Raw genomic sequence first — 24,561 nt, forward strand, 5'->3', positions numbered from 1 at the left:
GGGGGTAACGGGAAGGGGAGGAGGGATGGTTTGTAGCTTGGGCTGTTGAGTTGGTGAATAACTTTGGCTCTTGATAAAATGACCACCACAAACGTGGATTTCCACTTCGGCTTTCAGGCTCCCATGCTGTCACAGTGTCGCTCACCAAAACCGAAGGTACAAAGATCACGGTTACAGAAAGTGTAAACTACCGCAACATTTCTACGGCTACACGGTAATCCACTTCGTATGCAGGTGCCTTTCTATTTAAAGCACCCGTATCGAGGTATCCCAGCGCTAAGGCTGGCGTGGAAACCGTAGTCATTGAAACCAGTGAAGATAATTTAAAGTGGTAGAAAAGAATTCTAATATTGCTAATAGTTTTATTCCTACTCAGATCGCGCGCAGCCAGCCGCAGAGTGCTGCAAAAAGCGCTCGTGTCAATGTAGTCCTTCCCCAACCTTACAAGCATCCAATAATTTTGCGTAGCCGTGAGTGCATTTAAGAAGAAAATAATACTAATAATAGTAGTTTTATTCGTACTCAGAACGGGTGGAGCCAAGCGCAGATCGCTGCAAAAAGCGCACATGCCATTGCAGCCGATACCCAACTTTAGACGCGTCCGACAAGTTTACGTAGTCATTACTGCATCTAAGAACTCAACACATCTGTTTAGACTTCGTTTCATCTCACATGTCTGCTCACAACGCCACCAAAACATACAAAGCACCGAAGCAAACACGACAAAAACAACAGGAGGCTGTGTAGTCCAATGCACCGGCTCATTCCACTGACGAGGGGAGCGCCGAGTGGTGGCGCCACCCGTCCAGCTGCCCGGTCCCTATATGTTCAAGTTGGATGAAGCACGAACAAAGCTTGGACAAGGAAGAACACAGGGCTGAGCGTTTGTCCAAGTCCAAGTTTGTTCGCGCTTTCCCCAACATCTTTTATCTGAATTGATGAATTGCATGCCGCCTGTTCAATTACATCAGCCCTTTGGAAAGCGCCAAGCTTCTCATTAAGCATCTCGAGCAGCGCTCCAGTTTATTCGCATGAAATGTACAGGGTGATCAAAGATAAGTCGACAGGTTTTTTTTAAATAGGCGCTTAAATTTACGTGAAGACCACCTCTACAGTGAGGTTATGTGCCCAGGGGGACACATAATTAGGAGGTAACTATTGATGTAGGTGGCCTAATTAACTAACATTGATTAATTAACTTTTTAGTGACTACAGTAACCAGGCATGTTTGTATTGGAAAGTTAGATGCAATCGTGTTTTTACCCAGTCTCATTTGGCAGAATCCTTCTAGCGCATCCGTAGTCCGATATATCGAACTGCGAAGTTTAATTGCCGCTCGCATGATTACGCTTGCTAAAAGTCAAGACCGGGGCATAGCTCCTCCCTATTCTTCTGTGTTTCGATAGCGGTTGCGATTACTGCAGATTGCGATAACGCCAGCCAAGAATGAATGGGTGCCAGTTATCACTTTTGCCTATTCCTGCACCCCTTTGTCGAAGTAAACACCGTACACAGCAGGCACGTCACAGAAGGGAGGAGCTTTGCGCCGTTGCAGACTGTCTTGCATGCGTAATCATACGAACGGCAACTAAGCTTCGCCGTTTGATATCTCGGACTACGGATGCGCTAGAAGAATTATGCCAATTGAAACTGCGTAGAAACATGATTGCGTCTAACTTTCCAATACAAACATGCCTGGTTACTGTAGCCACTAAAAAGTTAATTAATCAATTTTAGTTAATTAGCCCTCCGAAATCAATAATTACCTCCTATTTATGTGTCTCGCTGGGCGCATAACCTGACTGTAGAGGTGGTCTCCGCGTAAATATAAGCACCTATTTAAAAAAAAAAACCTGTCGACTTAACTTTTATTACCCTGTATATAAAACGCTGTTTCGAACAAGCATATGCACAGCACTGTTTTATTTATATCTTCCTATATTTTATGTTCTGCATATTTCACGCTTTTAACTGGAGTGCAGGCTCAGCTTACAAAAGAGAAAATGTTTTGTGAAAAGATTCACCGATGATTACAATACTTTCTATTGCAAAATTTTAGCGCAGCTGTTTAGATGTTTAATTTTCCGATATACATATAGACACATTTTTTTAGAGAGGCATGCACGTATGTACAGTTACAGACCCCTCCGGCGCCATCTCTTACCCGCCGCGGACAGAGCTCCGCTCATGCAGAGCTGTGGTGTTTCCTGTTATGGTTTCGGTGGGCGCGTTCACTGCATTGAACCCAAACACTGTTATAACTTACAACGAGCCGCTTGGTCGTTCTTGCTGCGCTTCCGGAAAGGCTCATTCGATCCAGCTCAGGGAAATTCTTTACGTTTACACCAGCGTCTCGGACTGTCTCGTCATCGCAGCGGTCGTGGACTTGCATGGTTAGGCACCTTTCTCAGTACCTGCAATTACTGCTTTGTTAGACACCTCACAAAATATCATGCTAAACTGAAGGCAATTTACGACGCTGTCACAATTACAGCTTGGGTGGGAGCATTTCTTCCCTGCAGTATTTTTCATGGATTCCATGGCGGCTGTGCCAGTCTTTCTCAGTGCATCCAGTCTACCAGCATTGTTGCAGGCCATCCAATCGGTTGGCTGTCATATTAACGACAGCCCCTTGTAAATCCATCACAGTGCTCGTTTCCTGGTCAGCAACACGCGTACGCAGGGACACGTGTACTTCCACATGTGCATCCATTGCCTATTTTCCGCGCGATCCAACTTCCCGGTTAGTCATCGACAGAGAAGTCCGCCAACGTTCGACACGTGCGCTTATCCCACCGTGCGCGGAAAGCTCTCGGGGAGCCGGACGAAGAAGGCTCGTTCCCACTTGGCGACCCGCGCAGCAAAAGCGATGATGCGATTGGATCGACCACCACCAAGGTGCTCACGCTCGCACGCGACTCTGGCGATGACGGCGAAATTTTTTTTAATGCGTAGCATTCTTGGCCGAGTTGGCCGAGTACTTAAATCAACCATCAAACGCAACTTCCCAGCCCAGTTATTAAACGTAACTCAACGCATTGCTGCAAAAAAAATATTTTAGTTACCAATTTTTGAGGCTTACTCGTTTACTGTTCTCAGCCAGTGTTTTGTATGCCTTCTATTTACCATGAACAACAAATAATTTGTACCGTCCGTTCGGGCGGTTGCGGGACGTCTTCAAGAGTTTCTGCTGAAAAGGTGTTTTCCAATCCAATTCGAGTAATACTAGGCAAGGCAAACGTTGAAATGGCTAAAAAAACTTCGCCCAGAATTTGCGCGCTGGTCAGCAAGTTTCAGCAGTGGGAAATTCTTGATGTACGTTAGTAATGGAATCCTCATTTCGTCAGTGTGCGCATGCAGAAGCCAATGCGAGCAGGGCTGTTGGGCACACAACCGGTGGGCACAGGGGTTTCGAGGCTAAATTTGCTTTCTTCGGGCACAGAACTGGACAGAGTTTGTGGAAAAAACTTTTTTGACGTGAGTGAGAATTTTGTGCGCATCCGACACCTTTTCATTTTGATAATTATTTTTGTTTTGTATTTTACTTCTTCCTTGAATCATGTAACGTAGCAGCAGCATTTCTCATTAAATTTATTCTCTCTCTCTCTCTCTCTCTCTCTCTTTATATATATATATATATATATATATATATATATATATATATATATATATATATATATATATATAGAGAGAGAGAGAGAGAGAGAGAGAGAGAGAGAAAGATAAATAATGGTGGGTTCGGAATTTTATTTACACAATACTGCAGGCCCAGTGAAGGGCCCAAGCAGGAGGGGCATAACTACAAACGATGTACTATGAACAACAGAAGTTCAAAGAACATGAAAAGCGCGAAGATTAAGGACATCATTCAAACAACGCATACGAAAGAAATTTAACATATTAACAATACAGGTCAAAATGCAATAGGATCAATTGATTCAATACTATTTAAGAATGATGCGGGTAATTGATTCCATTCGGTTACAGTTTTCTCCACTTTCTTTCTGTCTTTCCATATTCTTTATTTGCTTTCCGAGGTTTTCTGGACTGCCAACTCTTATTTCTGTCTTATTTCAACCAGCCCCTCATTTCCTATGCTCATTCAATGTATATATAAATATATATATATATATATATATATATATATATATATATATATATATATATATATATATATATATATATATATATATATATATATATATATATATATATATATATATATATATATATATACATAAGAGTGATTTTTGGAGCGGGTATGGTGGCGTAGCAGCCAATGGGAATTGGTGAATCCGCTGCGAGCCTGCAACGACGGCAGCTGTAATCGTCACCCTCCATTCACACCGAGTGGGTACGTGAGAATCGCGGTTGGTTATGTTGACCTCCTAGCCAAACGGGAATTGGGAGGTGGTCTGAGACCAGCTTTTGCATTCCTTATTTTTTATATTTATTTTTATTATATTTTCATTCCTTAGTTTAGTTTCTGGCGTTTTAAACTGTTGCTTTCTGTTAGTTAGGTTATGTTAAGTTTAGGTTACCTTTGGTTACGTTGGGGAGAGAGAAGTAGTGCCAGACGTGGCATTTTTTTACGAAACCTCAATGGACGGCGCTTTAGTGAAGTGCTCACTCTAGACTCAGCCATTGGTGAATCGGTGTGAGCTTCTGGCGATAGCTGTCACAATCATTGGCCAATCCGCTTCAGTAGCCGTTAACGTCGCAACCGAATGGGTATTAGTAAAACACCCCTTATGCTTCTGGCAAAAACTGTTATCGTCACTGTCTAATGCACCTAAGATGGTACGTTTTTATGCCTATATTCAGCTTTTACGTGTGGTTACCTGAATGGTAAGCTTAAGTATGTGCCAAGAGCATTGTGAAATGAATTGTACGTTGAGCTGGGTGTACCAGTTGTTGATATTTTCTAAGTAGAACTCCCGACGCACGCATTATGTCCACCTGTGTAAGCTAGTCATGGAGGAGAACTGGTGAGGGGGATGCCGGCTCGACTAACCCTCCAGAGGCCTCAGTTTGGTTCCATTCCATACCAAAATGTGCTTCATTTCCATTACGACTCGATTCCTAATTACTTTCATTTTCTTTGCGCCGTCGACCACTTAGGACCCGTTTCACTGCTACAGACATGGGCGCCGGCATTCCGCCCAATAGGTGATTTAACACTTTCACATTGAAACGGGTATGTAACTGAAGTTGCGCAAACCTAGTTAAACTTATACGAAAAGGGGGGAGATCGACCGCGTTACAAAAGATGTCGTAAACGCGCCGCGTAGCTGCCCTGACAATATTTTAACACCATGAACTTCGCTAACCAGTCCTCTACCATGCCTGAACCACACCAATATATTGTTCAGGGGAACTGTCGGGGTCTCTCTGCAAAAATTGGAGAGATCCGTGAAAGGCTACGTCTGGGGAAGCTCCATGCCTGGGCTTTCTTGCTTCAGGAGACGAACTCCCTCCCCCGCTTGCCTGAATTTACGTCATATGCTGAGCCGTCCATTCCTGATCGGTTTCCTCAAAACCCTATCGGTTTCCTCAAAACCCTATCCCTCTAAACTCGTCGTGTACAGACTGGCGGGAAGTGGTGGCGGTAAAAGTGCAGCTCCCGCGTTGTGCGGTTATACTGGTGTCGTGCTACGTGCGCCCTTATAGTGGTAGTGCTCCCCGCCTGCGGCTGGGTTGGCTTACCCAACTACGGCGAGCTAACCCTGGGTGTCCCATTCTTGTGGCGGGGGACTTCAACGCTCCGCACTGTGACTGGGGATATCCGTCTTCAAGTGAGCGTGATCGAGTGGTCTTAGAGCACTTCACCGATGCCAGCTTTACACTTTTGAATGACATTTAGCCCGACACACTGGTGTACCCACGTGCGGATGTCCCACTATTCACCTGACTTGTCGTGGTGGCTGGGTACGCAAATGGTCTCTTGGCAACGCGAAGCGGACTGTTGGGGCAGCGATCACCACCCAATTCGCATCGGTCTCATTCCGGAGTCAACAGGTGGCCTTCGTCGCCGGTCCACAGTGGTTAACTGGGATACCTTCCAATCTGCCCTCAACGCTTCTATTTCAGCGATCACCTCAGACCCCACTGATCTGCTTCGCCGTGTCCTTGCGGATGCCTCCCAGCATATGTGAGTGGAGGAGACTCACCCAAAGCCCGATCTCCAGCTCCTGCAGCTCTGGGCCAAACTTAAGCTAGCTGAAGTAATTGTCACCCGGGGCCCTTCGTCGATACCGGCCAAGCTGCTGTATCAGCGCCTCACCGCTGCGGCTAGACGGCACGGGAAAGACTGTCCAGGCAGCGCTCGATTGACTGGTGCGCTTCTCTTGGTCCATCATCTACTACGGCGTCTGTCTGGCGCAACTTTCGATCCATCGAATCCGGCAGTCGCCCTCCGGAAGCAGCAGCCAATGCCTGCCTTGCATCAAACAAGAATCCGGCACAATTCGCCCCCTACGTTGCGCTGGCCTTGTTTCCTGCCTTTGATGCTGTGCCACTGACAATGCCGGTTCCGTTCCCCCTTCCGAGCAGTGTGGGCTTACCGCCAACTCATGATGCCATTTCTGGAATTCAGTTACCGTTCACAATGGCTGAATTCCTTGCGGCGATCGATCGAGCTAAACTGCGGACTGCTCCAGGTCCCGGTGGCATTACTTACGAGGTATACAAAAATATTGACGACCCAGCTCTCACGATGCTTCTGAACTCCGTAAATCAGCTGTGGCTATCTGGTCAACTCCCTGAATCCTGGCTTCGTGCGGATATTGTTCCGATCCCAAAGCCCGGGAAACCACCACATGAACTTCGCAACTTACGGCCAATCGCTTTGACAGCTACGCTGTGCAAGCTGTTAGACCGGATGCTTGCCACTCGTCTTCAGTGGTGGCCTGATACTTTCCAATGGTATCATCCGGCGCAAATCGGATTCAGGCCTCATCTTGGTACGGAAGATGGCTTGGAATACCTGTCATCTATGGTTTTGGTGGCAGGCCGTTCTCGCCGTGTGAGGACTGTACTAGCTATGGACATAAGCGAGGCGTATGACAACGTTAGTCACGCTGCAATATCACCAATCCTAAGTTGTCTTCGCCTCCCAGACAGCGTCTGTGACTTTATCCGACACTTTCTGCAACACTGGTCTTTTTCTATAGGCATCAATGGTGGAAGCTTCGGCTCGTTTACACCAGTATGCGGTGTACCACAAGGCTCTGTTCTGTCTCCGCTTCTTTTTAATATTGTCTTGTTGCCGCTAGCGTTGCACCTTTCCACTATCCAAGACTTGTATTTCCTCATGTACGCGGATGACATTACTGTATGGTCAGTTCATCCAGACCTGTCCCGACAAGCAGAGTACCTCCAGCAAGCGTTAACAGGCTGCCAGAAATGGTGCGAGTATGTGGGCCTTACCCTCTCTCAAGAGAAGACTGCTGCGCTTCCCGTCGCGAACGGTTGGGGCCGTCACTCCCTTGTGTTATCTCCGTTCGCACTGCAGCTGAATGGGTTCGCCATTCCCATTGTTGGACACCTTCGGGTTCTGGGACTGGAGATATCGGCTTCAGGTTCAGCGGCTCAGTGGCTCCGGTCTGCTCGACCGAAAGCCGGGCAAACGCTCCACCTTGTACACCGCATCTCCCAGAAGTCTGGCGGGGCCTGCTGGACGATTTCCCGTCTCCTAGTGCGCTCCGTCCAGCAGCCAAGGCTCGTGTACCAGGCACAGTTCCAGCACATGACGCGAGGGGACTGGGACCGGCTAGAGGTTATTAACAGGGCCGCCATGCCCACTATTACAGGACTCCCCCGCCTAACACCGATTCCACAGCTCCTAGCAGAAGCCCAGCTAAACACGCTTGATGAACTCATTCATTAGCGTCGTTCCGCACGCCTGCTGAAACGTGGACTGGTTCCAGAGGCAGCAGCTCTCGCTGCGTACATGGGCCAGCCACCGAATACGATACCAGCCTTTTCCGCCGCAAGGCCACCCTGGGTGTTCCATCAGGTGACGGACAACAAGCCTCTGGCAAGGCTACACGTCCGTAGGCCTTCACCAGCCTCCAGATGCCGTCTTTCATGTCCCTGACTGGGCGCCGGAGCCATAACCGCTGGTTGTCCAGGCTTTTGTGGACGCCGGGCATACGACTGCTTCGTCACCACGGCCTCGACGTGTCCCTCCTACCCTGCCCTAAATCAAAGCTGCGCGTACGAGTCACTCCGTGCACTCCCAAGCCTGCTTGCAGAACTTCCTGCCATTAGCGATGGTCTGCAGGCGCTTGCATCGACTTTGGCTACTGAGGACAAGCTGGAACTCAACGTCAGCGATTCGGGATTTGCGTCGCGTTGCGCGTTGTACAATCCTGGCCGCACGCATTCACGAGATTATGGACACTTATCCATGCCCTGTCCGCGTTTCATGGATTCGCCGGGACATGCTTCCTGCCCACACAGCAGCGGATCGCGCCTGTCGCAGGGCTCCCACGGCCACTACCACTTCTTCCTGTATCTACGATAGAAGAACTGCTGGTGGAAAAGGAAACCCTCCGTCGCTCCACCGCGTGCTTTATTTCCACCGCGTGGAACTGACCTCCCCAGTGGGCTCGCTCGTTGGGAGGAGGTCGTGCTGCGGAGGCTTCGGGTTGGGGTGGCGTTATCCCGAGCAACACACGCTTGGCCTGCCCGCTATCACGCGCCGTTTGCGGACACTTGCCCCTTTTGTGTGCTTCCTGCGTCAGAAGCTGACGTTAACCATTTGCTCTGGACCTGCCCAGGCCTTAGAGACGCCCGAACGCAACACCTCCGAGGCACAGGACTCCATCCTGGCAGACCCCCAGATCTAAAGCGCTGGATATGGGGGCCCCAGCACCGGACTCTGCGCGCTACGGGTGGTGTGCTGTACATATGAGAATATCTTCTTATGTCGTAGGGCAATCTTTCGCACAAAAAGAATATTGTTCTTCCGAGTCATTGTCGCAACAAAGTTTTCCGCCACGGTTATGCATTGTCTCTACAAAAAATGGAACATTCATACGCACATACCTAATACAGACATGCGGACATTTAAAACACAAGGGGTGTTTAGGAAGCTTGATTGGGAAATGTCCGGGATACGAGTAAATATAGAACATTTCAGCCACTTCAGATTTGTGGATGACATCATTTTGTACACTCATTAGGCCTAAGACATCCAAAGGATGCTTCAGAAACTGTACATACCCATAAAGCAATGTATTAGTTAAATGAAGGTGCTGACAAAAGCAGATGCAGAAAGCGCCGCTTCCGCTCAAGTAATGAAAGGCTTGAAGAGATGGATAAATGCAACTATTTTGAACAAGTTGTCCGCGCTGACCTCAACCCCCGGTAAAGAATCTGGAGTAGAGAAGGAGGAGGAAAAACGTCTCCACGGAGAAGTTAGCTTTGGAGAAGACTCCTTATTCCTACCCATCAAAACCGACCAGCTTCATGGGCTCTGTTCACCATCCAAAGCTTGTCGTCAGGGTCTGAGCTGGGCAGAGCTCTCTCCCACTGCTCAGGGGAGAGGAAGGGCAACGGAGGGGTATGTCGGGGTTCTTGTCACAGCGCTACATATAATGGTACACAGGGTGCCCGGAGCCTCGCAGAAGCGGCATTGAGAGTATTATAGTATGGGGGCCAGGACGTGATCTCTACTGGGGTTGGCAAAGGTGTTTGATTAAACGCCTCGAAGCCGAGGTTGTTATCCTTTTGTGAGGTGTTTGTGTGGAGGGGTTGTTCGCTCCAAGTGGTAGCGCTTCGTGATTTCTTTGAAGGACAATAGGGGACAGACCTGCCACTGCTCGCCGCATTGCGTGGTGTGTCAGCTATCGGGAATGCTGGTGTAGAATTAATGTGGGCTGGGGCACTTTCCTTAGTTTTTCGTCAGCACTTGTGGTTTTCCTACCCCTGCTTCCACTTTTTCCGTTTTTTTTTTCAAGCTGGGGCATTCAGCAACCACCCTCATAATGAACTGTGGTATACAACAAAAATAGTGGTATACAAAAGTAGGTATACAACCAATACCCACTGCCGGTGATGAATTATGAGTCATAAATTTGGCGCCTTATACTAAACACCTTAAAAAAGAACTGACGCCGGCCTGATGAGCCATGGAGAGGAGAATAATTCGAGTAACGGTCGTGGATGGGAAACGGCGTCATGTATTGGGGGGGGGGGCAAACTAGGGTAGACGGCATCCTAACTTAAATTGAGAGAAATAGGAGGAGTTAGGTTGGACGTATGCGGAACAACTGACAACCGGTGGACCGCAAGGATAACGGAATGGCTACCAAGACAGGACACCAAAAGTAGAAAAACTCCCATAACTCGACAGAGGGATGAGATAAGGAAAGTTTTTGCCAGATAATGTATATTCGGGCAGCGCAGGATAAGAGCAGTCGGAAGTCTGTGCGAGAAGCTTTCGTCCTGCAGACAACATGAAATAGATAGGCTGACTACGACTATTATGGTGATGATGGTCATGATGATGGTGACGATGATGATGCTGAGTATAACGAGTGCATACTAACATACGTGGTGATTTTTCAATAACGCAGTTTAACATGTCTTTCTACATTGTGTACAGCCCTCTCAAAGTTTTTAGCTACAATGTTAACTATTTGTTCGCAATACTAATACCACTGACGTTCAGTTCTCTGCTGAACCGATGTCTGATGCCGGGAGAGAAAAAATAAAACCACCAGTACATCGCAGACACGCAAGATAATCGAGTCCCTAACCTAAACATGGAATTGCTTTTAAATGATGCGCACGCGAGCTGGACCTAGAGCTACGCTCGTGCGCCTTTTACTTGGTGCGGCCGCCCATTAGAAGGATGTAAAGGGATGCATCGTAAAATCGCGCATAGGTGCTACACTGAAACGTTTATGATGTCGTCGTGTTCAGAGCCACTTTGGATGCCACGTTAAAGGCACACAAAGTTTAAAATCACTTGCCCTGTATTGTGCAGTGCCGTTAATACAAATATACCACGCAAAGCAGCAGCAGTCTTTTATTAACGCAGATAATCCCGAAACTGGGAAAACGGGTATCGCAGCCTCATACATTTTTCCGCATAACAACTTCCAACGTTCCAAATCGGCAGTTGTGAAGCGGGGCTGGCGGAGTTCGCCTAAGCGCCGTTCAGAAAAAAATCAATAAAACAGTGAGGCGTGGGCATGTATATGCGAAACAACTGTATCTGGCAACGCCTGGTAAGCACTGATTTTAAGCAGACCACCTTTAGCGAGTAAGTATATACAGCGGGCCGTCGTTCTACCACCTGTGGTAGGCATTGTTTCAGTTTCGATTCGATTTACAGGTGTTTCGCTTTGCTGCAAAGTGCAGTTAAAATGTTTACGCGCGACAAGGCGAGAGTCCTCCTGTGTCTAGTTACGGCCGGGGCATGCATACAATGAACAGCGAACATCTCCCACGACGCCATGTTTATTCTGCCGCCTATCAGTCGCCGATACCATGCAGAAACAACGCTGCTGTTAGGCTTTCTTTACACACGACCATACTGTGAGCATGAGCCCTAACAAAATGATGCAAATGAAGCGCCTGTTATCCGTCTCTAAGCGCATACCGCAGTTGTCATGTCCACTGGTCAGGGGTAGCCTGGGTAGGGATAATACGATAACGAATGTCCTGTCGAAGGTTGTGAGCAGCTGTGGATTGGGAGTATCTGCGCATTTGACGGCACGTGCAGAGGTGCAGACCATGGAAGGAAGGAAGGCTGTGAAAGGAAGACAGGAAAGTTAATCTGACTAGAGCCTAGCTTGCTATCCTGCACGTGGAAAAGGGAAAATAGGCAAAAAAGAGAAAGCAAAGAAGCAATAAAAATTACTGCTCTTCCACTCTGTGAAGAAGGATGACCTGCAAAGCTGAAAGCAGTCACCGGAGTGCACGAAGTTCCTAGCCAATCAGCTGAAAGAACCTCTTAAGGATCCAAGCTTTCTTCTTGCAGATAAACATGGAACTGCCTGCGTCCCTCCCGCGTTGTAAGCATCTTACGGTTTGTGTAAGGCTGGGTTCAGACTGTAGCCGCAACTGTCGTAATAACTTTAAAGATTAACGTCATTTCACGTCTCAGCCAAACGAACTGCGCGACATGCCATTTTTGTACGTCCATAGATCACGATACGGCTTTTATGTCGGTAGTCTGAACATAGCCTGACACACAAACCCAATCCGCTCTACCGCAGGACTCCGGACCGGTCCCATTGAGCCGTTTAACGTCCGTGTTTAAACCTCGCCCCAGCACAACGGACATGCCATCCATCAGTACGGGCATGGAACCTATAGCTGAGCGTGCACGCCCCCCCCTCTTTCCTCCCACTAGTCTCCACTACAAACCTGCGCGCGCATAAACCAGGAACCAATTATGTGCGCGTGCTTAGAAGTGACAGCTAGACGCGGTCAAAAATGTCCCCTGAAATCCCTCTGAAGAAGTGATATTGCTCACGCCGGCATTCCAAGCGGGCAAGTTGCTGTTCATCCGGGGGGCATTCGGCGCTACTCGACGAGCTGAACTTGAGGCAGTAACGGCGGCGCTAGCAGCTTTCCGCTGTTTTGCGCCCATTCGCGCTTGTGTTCGCGCCAACGCTTGAGTTGCTCTTCTTCCTCCAAACGAACGGCATGCATCCGTCCCATAACGATTTAAAACCTGGATGCCCTCCAGCTCTATTCTCGCGTACAAACATGTGGTTGTCCATTTTCCTTCCCCCTCGTATGCATCTTACTGTTTATGTAAGATGTCTGTGTAACACATCAACCCACATCCCCAACCACTCGATTAAGGACCGCCGATAAACCGCATTGAGCCATGTAATTTCAACATATAAATCTCCCACCAGCACAACCGGCATTTCATCGACAGCGGCATGAAGCCTAGCTGTGCGTGCACGCCCCCCTTTTTCAACCCGCAAACCGTACACGCATGAACCGGCAACCAGTTTTTTCGCGTGCTTAGGCGTGAAAGACACCGGCGAAAATGTCGCTCGGAAGGCCTTCCAAGCTGAAAACGAAATATGGCCTCAAGCCGGCGTTCCAACTTGGGAAGTTTTTTTCTACCTGGAGGGATTCGCAGCTACTTGGCGAAGTGGAATTTGGGCGGCAACGGCGACGGTGGGTTTCGGTCTTGTAAGGGGGCATCCCTTTGTCAGCCGTTGCCTGGGCTACGCGGGAGCGGTGTCTTTTTATGACCGCGTAACCGAGTGAGCGAACGCAGCAGCGACGACAGAAAGAAAACAGAGAAGAGCGAAGGGTGGAGTGGATTACGATACGTGCGGCTGCGTCATCTCTCTAACTACCTTTCCCCCCTCACACACATCTCATGCGCCGACACCATGGAGCGCCGTCCCCCCGCTACTTTCCCCAGACCCTGTTCCAGTCTCCACTAATCCAAACCACGTGACTGTCTGCGCGGGAGCTTTAAACACCATATGCAACAACATACTCGCTGCTCCCTTGTGTGGGGCTAATCCTAACCACGTGATATTTGCGCGGAAGGTTCGAAAACGATTTACAACATGTTGGCCGGCGGCAGCGGCGCACTGCGAGGTAGCAGCGGAGTAGCGCACGCCACCGTGCGTTCGCAGATCACGCGTACACTTCCTCAGACGCAGCAGAAATGCGCCGTGACCGAGAAGACTGCAGCTCGCGCTGCGCACAAATTTCATATTACCGAGTGCAGTAATCGTCAGTTCATTTTCTTTACGCACCCAAACGCATGGTTTGCTTCAACTGCCAAAGCATTGGGCATGTGGCTAAATATTGCCCCAAGCAGCTAGTCTGCCGTAAATGTGGTCGCATGCGTGCCGACGATGACTCATGTGAGCGCACACTCTTCTGTGTTGCGTGCCAGGAAAATGGGCACATAGCGGTCAACCCCACATGTCTTAGCAGAGTGGTTTCTGAGAAATCTAAGCAGGAACGAAAAGCAACCTCACGGCGGAACAACAAAGAATATTGGTCCGACATAATACGTGGGCCCGGCTACACTTCGAACAGAACCAGTCAACCCGCCAAGGAGCCTCAATAACGCTGCTCATAATGCAGCGCGGGAGAGCCTTCAGTCTACACCTCCCTTGATTGCTCCCGATCTTGCACCTGATCCAGGTCTACATCCGCGCCTCCAACTGGATCATGCTAAACATTCTCGCAGAAAGCGGCTCACTGAGAAGACTCTGCAGGGCTACATGCATGGTGTCCCCACTCTACCCCGTTCCGCAGAAGTCTTTGTTAATAAGACAATCACTAATGCTGCCCTTACACCCTCCACACTGCAGAAATGGTTTCACTTGGACTCTTCAGCCTCTCCGTACTGACCCCATTTCCAGCAGAATGTTTTTTTTTCAAACACCTCAAGCACCTCACTTGGCACTGTGCAGGTTTCGCATCTTCTCGCGATTCTTTGCTTAGTGCTCTGCCCCCCAACTCGACCCCTGATGACCCCCCGTACGAAGACCCAAATTTTATGCATGCTCTAGGTGTGCTTTCCATTAATAGTGGCCTGGCAAGGGAAGTGTTAAATGGGGTCTACACTCCCCCTCCCAAAGAAATCACTGATCATCTATCTCCAACAAGTCATCTCTAACGATTGAGTGATCACCTCCCACTCTCCTCCCTACTTCCCCTTCCCCAACTATGGTCATGTGGCCTCCCCAATCTTAATAAATGTCATTCAATTCAATTCAATCTGATAACCGCACTAGCGCCGTTAGAAGCCGAATGCGCAACTTGCGAAAGGGGCATCGGGGGAGGCGAGGGAGAAAATAGTTGTGAAAGAGGTGTCAGCGGTGGTGAAGAGGAGCCTCCAAGCGGCGCCGAGTAAATCAGTGACACCAGGATGAAAACTGGAGGGGGTAGACATATACTGCTTTGCAGTAAAAGTTGGAGCGGACATGTACGCCCAGCGCTGAAGCACTAAACATTCAAGTTCAGTGATTGTCACTGGAGTCTTTCAGTATATAGTCTGGCGTTTACGTTTGTCGCCCGTAGAAAGCGCAAGAGTTCCTTATTCGCCTTCCGAGCGGATGACAGAGAAGGCCAGTGGCATAGAATCTTCTCTTCCGAAAATGGCCGCCGAGAGTCCAGGTTTCTCGGTGCTGACTACAGCTCCTTTATTTCAGGCGAGTAGCGAATGATTGTAGGGTTTAACGCACCGACGCAACGCAGGCGATGAGGGCGCCGTAGTGGAAGGCTCCGGATTAATTTTGACCACCTGGGGATCTTTAGCGCAGGCGAGTAGCGTGGGCACTCGCATAAAACAATGGCGTATCGTCTGCGGCATGCCGCACGTTTCGCACTCCTCAGTTGATGCCATTCCTGTCAAGTATGAGTAAGCATTTGTAAATGCCACCACCAGCCAGGGACGGCAAAGAAGAGTTGCGTCAGACCGTGGGAGTCTTACTGGAAGGGTACGTTGCAGGTGCGAGTCAAGGGCACCAGTACGTGCACATGTGAATTCTTCTGTAGACCATTGAGAGATTGTTGTGTCCCGGAAAAGTATCCGGAGCGCCCTAGCTGCATCTGCCCTAGACAATGGAATGTGTACAGTGTCTGTTTTCTGCTCCAACTGGGTGGCAGCGTCCGCACTTTCATTTCCGACAATGCCGCAGTGACTGGGAAGCTACTGCAGGGTGACATCATGACCCGCCTGGGTAGCACGGTCATACACCATTCTTATTTCTGTCAGTAGCTGTTCGTGAGGTATCCGGCACAGGGCTGACTGGAGTGACTGAAGTGCAGGCTTTGAATCACATAAGATAGCCCATCTCCAACATAAACTTTGCTCGATGGTGTGAAGAGCGTTACGGATGGCCGTACGTTCTGTAGCCGTGGATGTTATAGTATTGGCTATCTTCAATTTGCTGGACAGCGACATTCATAGTATAATAACAGCACCGGCAGAACCCGACGATGTTACCGCGCCATCGGTGTCTATATGGGTTCGGTCACTGTATGTCTAGTAAAGGTACGTCAAAGTCAGCTGCTGCAGGGCCGGTATTTATCACGTTTTTTTCTTTAATCCTGAAATATCTAGGAACACTCGGGGCTACATCACACACTACAGTGGAAAGAGAGGCATAATCGCCGGCGTATAGTTTCATGGCATGCTGGTGTTGTGGGCAGCTACTACCCTTGCGAACGACGCCCGGGAACGGGTCGCTGGTGTATCCGCGAGGTGATGATCAGGCAGGCGGGTGACGTGCCTAATATTTGTTCGCAGTATTTCACAACTGCCGCGAAGGTTTCCAAAGGGTAATTCAGAGCCAAGCAATGGTCGCTGCTGTGGACGTACACCTTTGTAGGCCAAGACAGGTTCGCAGGGCCTGAGCTTGTATACCCTGAAGTGACCGAGTAGTTGTGCGCGTCACGCTCCAGAAAGGACAGGAGCCCTATACCGCAGACAGCCCAAGAACAGTGCGTCGTAGAGCTGTAACATCGACTTCATTGGTTGTCATTGGTTGTTCCCCACGTCTTGCCGCCGAGAAGTTTGAGTACATGTACCACTGCATAGAGCCTCTTTATAACATTTACGTGAGCGCTCCAACAAAGGCCTCTGTCGACAACTATGCCGAGAAACATGTGCTGTCTCACATAGGACCCCCTTTCGCCATTAATATAAAAAGGGTTTGCGTACATTTTCTCCCATAGGACCCCCTTTCACCATTAATATACAAAGGGCATGCGTACATAGGCTTTCTTGTAAACGCAAGCATTGCACATTTGCTGCTGGATATTTCCAACCCTTGTATATGTAGATAGGAGGTCGTCAAGTCTGCGGCATTTAGCAGTCTGCGCGCACATGCCGACGAGTTACGCCATTTGCCCGAACACATATATCGTCGGCGTATATGGACACGTGAACCCTACTCGGAAATCAGGAAGTCAGGCCAATTAGTGTAAGGTTGAACAGTGTAGGGCTCAGGACACCTCCTTGGGGAACACCACGGTGAGTATAGTGACCTGATGTGGGTCCATCTGCAGTCATTATAAAGAATGACTTCCCAGTGAGGTAGTTCCGTGCCCACTGGTAGACCCGGCCACCCTGCCCCACAGCGTTTAATACTTTAAGAATCGCATTGTGTTCCCCGTTATCATGGACCCCTTTAAAGCAGCCATGAAGAGAAAACACAAGTTTGGTTCATTCGAAAGATTGCCTCGTTAGAACCATACTGACACCACTTTTAACACAAACTTCGCTCAAATAAGCTACATAATTAGGAAAAAAGGGAATGACCATGCGGCCGACCAGCTCATTTCCCGCAACAGAACCTATGATGTCACACGAGAATGCTCTGCGATTGGCGGAGGCCGGCAAAAGCAAACGCAAGTTAGGCAGGGCTTACCAGTTTGCATAGTGAGCTATATGCCCGTTAAACATACTGCACATTCCTTTTATGACACTAAGAACGGTGGAGTAAACGGTTGAAGTTCCGAATAAACGCGCAAGCGTGTACGCCAATGCGTACGAAACTACCGCCAGCCGAACTCGACATCTCGCCGTCGCCACCGTCGCGCAGACGAATTTTCGGGTTCGAGGCTCTTCGGGGCCAACGAACCGTCCCAGCACGCACAGCCGCGACCTTGCTTGGTATCGTAATCCCTTCAAAGGAGGTTGGCCGTCATATCACCAACCAGCAAAGGTAAAAATAGAAACGAGGGGAGTAAGGAACAGCAAGCAGCGACGAGATAGTGACAGTCGTCGCAGTTTCGGAATGGTGTTGGCTTGCTGCTATTGTTAGGAGCTCGTTTCCAGTTTACAACAACTGAAAACTTCAGTTTGTTCGAGTACTTTACAATGAAATTTCGTTGCTACGTTTTGAAATGCCCATGTCGTACGGGCAAATCATCGAGGGAGTGCGACATCCCCGCCGGTGAGGAGATCTCCTTTCATGTGCTGCCCAACGACGAACCTCGGCGAAGCAAGTGGCTACGTTTTGTGAACTTTGCAAACGGAGGAGAAAGAAAGCTAAAGGAAGTGCGAGTGTGCTCGCTTCATTTCCGATGAAGTGATTACGGCAGGGACCCTTACGTTAGCTCACTCCTGGGACATGCTGGCGCTCGTCGCCGACTTCGTCAAATCGCCGTCAAAGCGCTCTGACCTTGGGGGAAAAAATGCCGTACACACCGCGCATTGACGCTCGTATATTTCTGGTCGAAGCAGAGAGCTCGCGAGAACGGCTTTCCATACACGACACCGGCCAACTGGCATAAGCGATACTGCTACTGAAATTGAACTATTATTCACCGTAATAAAAATACGGCACATACGTACCAGTCTGTATTCGTCCGTCGCGACGGGGCTGACGAGGCAGCGGTGCCGACGGCTGGGCGTTCGTCTGTTGTGGCTATCGCGGAATGGTCGCTTTCCGGTCCATCCGCGTATCCCATAACTCCTGCCGCTGGTGCACTTAGAAGCATTGAGCGTTCAAGTGGTGTAAGGTTGTTAAATGCAAGCCCGAGCTTCTCGGCGAGAGTTTTGTTCTCCGGATCAGGCGATTCCATGACTAGGGCTGCGGGTGCACTAGGTTTTACTAGTATTTTTAAAATGGCCGCCGTCTCGGTTTCGGCAGGAGTTCCAGTTCCTGTTGGATTCCCGCGTGTTGCTATATGGAGTCGACATACTAAGTATCTGTTTCATGGACCGGCTCGTATGACGCCATTGTTCACGTCACGAAATGTGCAATTTAGCGGGAGATTTAAAATTTTGGCTTAAATTGCCTTATTTCACAGTGAATAAAGCATCATTTGCTTCCGGGAAAGCGCTTAGGGTACTATGAAACACCTAATCTTTCGAATAAAACAAACTTTTGTTTTCTCTTCATGGCTCCTTCAACTTCGAGGAACAGCGCAGCACATATGCGCTTCACACTTTTCTGCCGCTGCACAAAAGTCACCAAATCAATGACGCAGTCAATGAATGAGCGCCCACGACGGAATCCAGCCGTGAAATCAGGGTAGACATCGTAATGCTCCGCGAACCACTTCAGACGTGCAAGAATGATTCGCTCCATCAGCTTTCCAACGCAACTCGTAAGGGCAATTGGTCGGTATGCCATTGGATCCAGCATAGGTTTTCCGGGCTTCAGAACCGGAGCGAGGCGGCTAGACTTCCATTTTTGAGGAACTGAACCATCAGACCATAGTTCATTGAAATATTTTAACAAGGCTCGTCGGCCATCCTTGCCAAGGTGACAGAGAGCAGAATATGTGACTCCACCAGGCCCAAGAGATGAACATCGCTTGCACGCAGCCAACATACTAATATATATTAGAGGGAAATCTGGCCCTGCAATCGCGGGCCGTCTTGGGCGCCACCATTGCAGCTAACGACGTTCCTTGCCACAAGGCTTCCTTTTGGTCTCGAATCCAAAATCAACAAACCATGGTAACATCTTTTTTTTGTTCGCCTTGCATGAAGCCTCCAAATAATCTCGAAGAAATATACCTTTTTGTAGCTTCAATTTTAGAACAAAACAAATTTGATTAATCTGATACAGTAATCTTGTTGCTTGTTTTGCAGCCAGAGGCAACTTTTCACCTTGTTAATGAGCTATGCCAAGGACGAGTGGAACGTTCCTTCCCGGTACATGGCGGAACGCTCGCCGAAGCGCGGCTCGTCTAGACAGTGGCGCCAGGTTTCTCTCTAGTATATATTAGTATGAAACTCTTTGGTGCAGACAGACGGTGGAGGTGAAGGTCGGTAATCGCATTGAGCCTTGTGGAACCTGTGCAAGTAGATAATCCGCTCTACCTCACTCAATGTTACAGCACGTTGCCGACCACTCCTCGGGGTTTCTTCCTCAACTATGGCTTCAGAAGAGCTTCATCAAGCGCAGTTGGCGCAATAACACCCGAAATGGCCCTACAGCCTCTCCCGTTCTGCGGATATACTGCACAGATGGCTATGCATGCGCGAACGCCACAGTACATGTTCGGCCACCAGAAGCGTTCTTGTACCCTGCGAAAGGTTGCGTGCCGGCCTCTCTGTCCTCCCTCACGGGAGTCATGTAGCGAGGGCAAAATTCGCTAGCATTTTGGTGTAAGGATCGCCCGAAAGGTAACGCTCCTCGTCTTTTTTTCACCAGCGGTGATGGTACAACGTTTTATACCTAAGAACAAAGTTGATACTCGTCCCCGTGTCATCAAGAGTGGTGTTAATGGCAGCGATATCAGCATCTTCACGTTGCACCGTTGACGCATCTTCCGAAAACAATATCCAGCTCTCGCCGCTTCCGGATGCTAATGAATCACCACTGGGGGGCTGCACAGGTGTGGTTCACCCACCATCCTCAGCGGAAGGAGGAGGTTATTCGACGGCAGAATGGCGAAAATGGACGTGGTCCCACTCGATGGGACTTTTAAGTCCTTGGAAAGGGGGTAGCCTGCCCTAAGGATTAGATCTACTGGCAGGTCGCCGAAGACTGACATGGACGTAAGGAACTTTCTGCCAGCTCCCGTCCGTATACGCTGAGGTGACGACCTACCTCTGGCAAGTCACTGCCGCTGAGGCGCTGCCTCGGTGAATAGTACATGGCTCAGTGACGCATTATTTCCTGCTGTTGTGGCTGCCGCAATGCAGAACTAACGATGCTCTTAGTACATATATATAAAGAGTATTCGGGAGGGTGTTTCGTTTGACAATCTCTGTACAATCCATTATATGATTCAAAACTAAGAGTGAAAGGAACGTCATACTGAAGAGTAAAAAACTCTTTGCTCTTTAAAGTACCTGTAATAAGTGCTCCTAGCGAGATTTATGGAATAAAAACTACATACGCCGGTGCTCAGAATTATCCCAACGACCTCAGCTGCAGTAGCACAACGCCTCAACACTCTTCAAGGATTTTTAAAGGTTTTAGTCGGTTTGGCGCTACAAGTAACGAGGCGTACTTTGTGCGTGAAAGATTCTGTTGCTGAACACAGTCACATTTTGTGACAAAATAAAATATTGAGAAAACCGTTTGAATGGTTATTGACTCAAGGCCGCGTACCTAATGCGAAACTAATACGTTCTGGGTCAAAGCTTGCGAGTCAGCCTAACTTGACCGCTCTAGAGTAACGCCGATGTCAGTTTATAGCACGTGATGTGGAAAAGTAATTTTCAGCATGACGATTGCAATAGACTAACGGCGTTTTGTTACATATAACCTGACTATGCATGCACGCGTTAGTCTCCGCTTTTGAAGAGACAAACCATTCGCGTTTGTCTGGTGCATCTCACAATTTGGCAGAACGGACCCCCCGCCCCATGTCGTTTGCCGGCCCCGAAAACGTTGACTGGGAGCGCCGTCGGGCTCAGTGGGGATTAATATCCGTCAGAGTGTTCACGTTGTTGCAGCAGCGGCCACCATCATTCACAGCGATCGAGCAGCGAAGGCTGTCAACAAGTAGCCCATAGGCTGACTGCATGGGCGTCCCCGGAGTTAGACACCGCGTGTCCTGCGCCCTCTGCACGCGGGAGCCCATGCCGTCTGCCAGCGCCGCTGGCTTTCTTTAATTTTTTGCTTTCACCAGCTTTGGCTCAGGCTGGCGGCCTGGACCTTTCAACTGCGCCTTCAGAAATAGGAACACTCCAGACCCGAAATAGCGTCCGCCCCGGGCAACCGCGGTGAGCTGCTGCTCCTCGACTCGGCTTTTCGACCTGCACCGTCCGAACGCAGGCTACGCAGCCTGCCACCTCTTCTGACCTGCGACACCTTCGGCCGCCTGTGCTGTGACCTGCCTCTGCCAAGGAACTTCGCCAACCCTCGGTGTTCGCACACCTAACAAGCACCGCCCTGTCTACAGCGTGCGACGTCTCAGCCTCGCTAAACGTGGCTAACATAGGTGCACTCTGCGCAGTGCTCACGACAGTTAACACTTAGTTCGGTGCCGCCGCTGTGCCAAGCTTCCCGCATTGCATAACATATTGCTTGCATGCATGCTGGACCACTTGGCGACCACGAGTTATTCCTGCGCGAACGGCATGTGCGCTGGTCCGAGCTTGTCAAGCTTTGGACAGCAAATTGCAGTTTGAGGAAACGCCTTCGAATTCTTCGGGCCAACTGCGCGTCGAAGCCGACGAACGCCGCGTATGAAATGCTGGATCGCGCCAACATTGAAAGTTCCGTTGCCGCGGCTGCCTGGGTTCGAGCGATGAGAAGAGCCTTACAGCGCTTTCCGATACGTCAACGAAGGCTGCGTCTCCTGTCGTCGGACGACCGTTAGGAAGACAGACGCAGGAAAAGCCCGAAGAAGACGCTTTTCGAGGTATTTGGATTATTTTTTTACTATGCTCCGTCAGCGCCGAGTCAAGCGAATTGGCAAATGCATGTTGAGGCTACGCACAACATGACCTCCTACGAGCGTTGATCAGCACTGCGGCTGAGCCACGCTCAGTAGAACCTCATGGGATCAATGAGAGTATTTTACAGAAAAAAGCTGGATATTTAAGGCATCTGCATGGTCGAAATCGTCTAATGAGAACAACTGCGCTGTATTATACTCCTTTACTGAGGGTGCCTAATGGAGATACGTATTTCCATTCACAAACCTACTTGTACGCAAAGGTTTTCTCGAGACAAACTAAATAGGAAAGTAACGCAAATGGCTTGTAGATGTCGAAGCAAAATCACGAACGTCTGACCCAGAGCCAGAAAATAGAGTAGCGTGCACACGGCAATGTTACGTGTTTCTTTCTATGTGTGTGTGACCTTAGCCCTCATCGCAATTTTATTAGAACGCACCACAGTCAGGCAGCCTACGTTAGATGTGCTTCATGACGGTATTGTTTTTTTTTTTGTTTGTTTTGTTTTTTCATAGTCTTCCCTCACTTATGTAAACCATGACTATACGCGCCGACATTCGCTTACGTTTTGCTACTTCAGGTGATCATGCAAACGTACGTTTTTATTGTACTCACATGGGGCTGATTAACTTCCCTTCAAAGCTAATTTGGAGCTATGTAACGCTTAAAACGACGCTGAAGAGAATTTGTCAAACCCTTACTTGCGCTGCGTAGAGCTGAGTGAGTAAACGGACAGATACGAGAAAATGCCGGACACAAAAACGGAAAATGACTGGACGACCCAGTGTGTTCCGTTTCAAACATGTTTCTCAAACTGGTTTGATAGCGTCTACGTCTTGGAAATAATAAATCTCGTGTATTCTATGGTTAATAGAAACTTCTTATTATGTCGCGTAACGTTTTTCTAGATTAAACATGCTCGCAGTCTGCTACATGCGCACCCTCTGAATTTGCGAGCCCGCCGTCACAGACTACATCACCAACACGGCGAGAAGGATGGTCTCATGGAAACACCCTTGCAGGCCCTTTTCACCACAAAAGACGCGAAGACATCGTCTTTAAAAACTCCAAACATGGCCTTAACAGTTTACAACGTGTGGGTACGAGGTCGTTGGTACCCCAAGTTAAGCCACCGTTAGGCGCAGCAAAAAAAGACGAGGGACGTGACAGACAAGGACCGGCGCTCGTTTAGAGCCTGTCCTTATGTGTCACGTCCTTCGTCTTTTCTGCTGCGCTTAACGGTGGCGTAAATTCCCTCTTTAACATTTATTAATGTTACCAAACAACGTTGCCAGCTCTCTTCTTAAAGGGGCCATGAAGACAAATTAGAACTTTGTTCCAGTTAAAAGAACTAGCGTTTGGTAGCTCACTGACCTGCATCCTAGCCGGGAAGGACGTTTTTGTAACCAGAAAAACACAAGAAATGTCGAAAAACATTCAGATTTCGCGCTACATTGACGCATTATGGGCAGTAGTGACGCAATCAATATTGACCAGCACTAAAACAGTTATCAATGTGTTAACTGCACGTTCGCATTCAATTCGTACGATCAAACAAAACAACAGGCCCTACTACAATTGCCCGGTCATGTTTCTTGGTGGTGGCTTAAGCGGGGGCGCCAATCGCACTAACAAGATCATGTGACGTCATGGTGAAGTCGCCGTATAGAGGCTGGGGAGTCGTCACTTCACCGTGTTTTCTTTATTATCTCTATTATTTGTTTGAAGTTTGGGATAAAATTTGTATCATTGTTATATGAAAAAAGCGGCCTTTTAAATGCAATAAATTTGTATTTTGTCTTTGTGGCCTCTTTAAAGGCACACACACGTGTTTTCCATATCCGCTTGATTGACGCAGAGGTGGTATAGTTGTACTCACTGCCATATGAGGAGAAAAGTAAGGCCCATGCATTCGCAAGTGAGGTCACCCTGCAAGGGCTTAGTGCGGGAACTGAGCGGCTGGGGAAAAGTGCAGGCGTGCAAATGAACAATGCATAAATCTGTTCACACGTGAATAACAACCAAAAGAGCTAATATCACGGCCGGAGAAACTCAGTGGTATGCAAATCAGACTTGGAAAGGAAGTTTCCGTGGGTGTGAATTGAAGAACCATTTTGAGGGGAACAATTCAACAAAGAAATTACCAGGCCTCCCCGTCCGTCTCGGCAATCGGCAATATCCCTTCGCAATGCTTGAGACATTGAATGCGCTTAGGCAGAGATGGAAGGCCTTCT

The 24,561-nt window shown here is 48.8% G+C and overlaps 2 protein-coding genes across 3 annotated transcripts in view; one reads left to right on the forward strand and one right to left on the reverse strand.

Moving 5' to 3' along the window:
- Positions 1-24,561, reverse strand: part of LOC144148403 (cytochrome P450 3A5-like) — a 157,972-nt gene that overhangs the window by 79,990 nt on the left and 53,421 nt on the right. The gene's annotated exons all lie outside the window — the stretch shown is intronic.
- LOC144148386 (uncharacterized) overlaps positions 21,619-24,561 on the forward strand; it is a 105,329-nt gene continuing 102,386 nt past the window's right edge. For both annotated transcript variants that reach the window (XM_077679929.1, XM_077679937.1), the window contains exon 1: positions 21,619-22,290. The gene's annotated coding sequence lies outside the window, so the exon portion shown is untranslated. The remainder of the gene's footprint in view (positions 22,291-24,561) is intronic.

This window comes from Haemaphysalis longicornis, unplaced genomic scaffold (genome assembly GCF_048455015.1).
Source record: "Haemaphysalis longicornis isolate Haplotype H1 unplaced genomic scaffold, Haemaphysalis longicornis Haplotype H1 scaffold_1, whole genome shotgun sequence".
Classification (NCBI taxonomy): Eukaryota; Metazoa; Arthropoda; class Arachnida; order Ixodida; family Ixodidae; genus Haemaphysalis; species Haemaphysalis longicornis.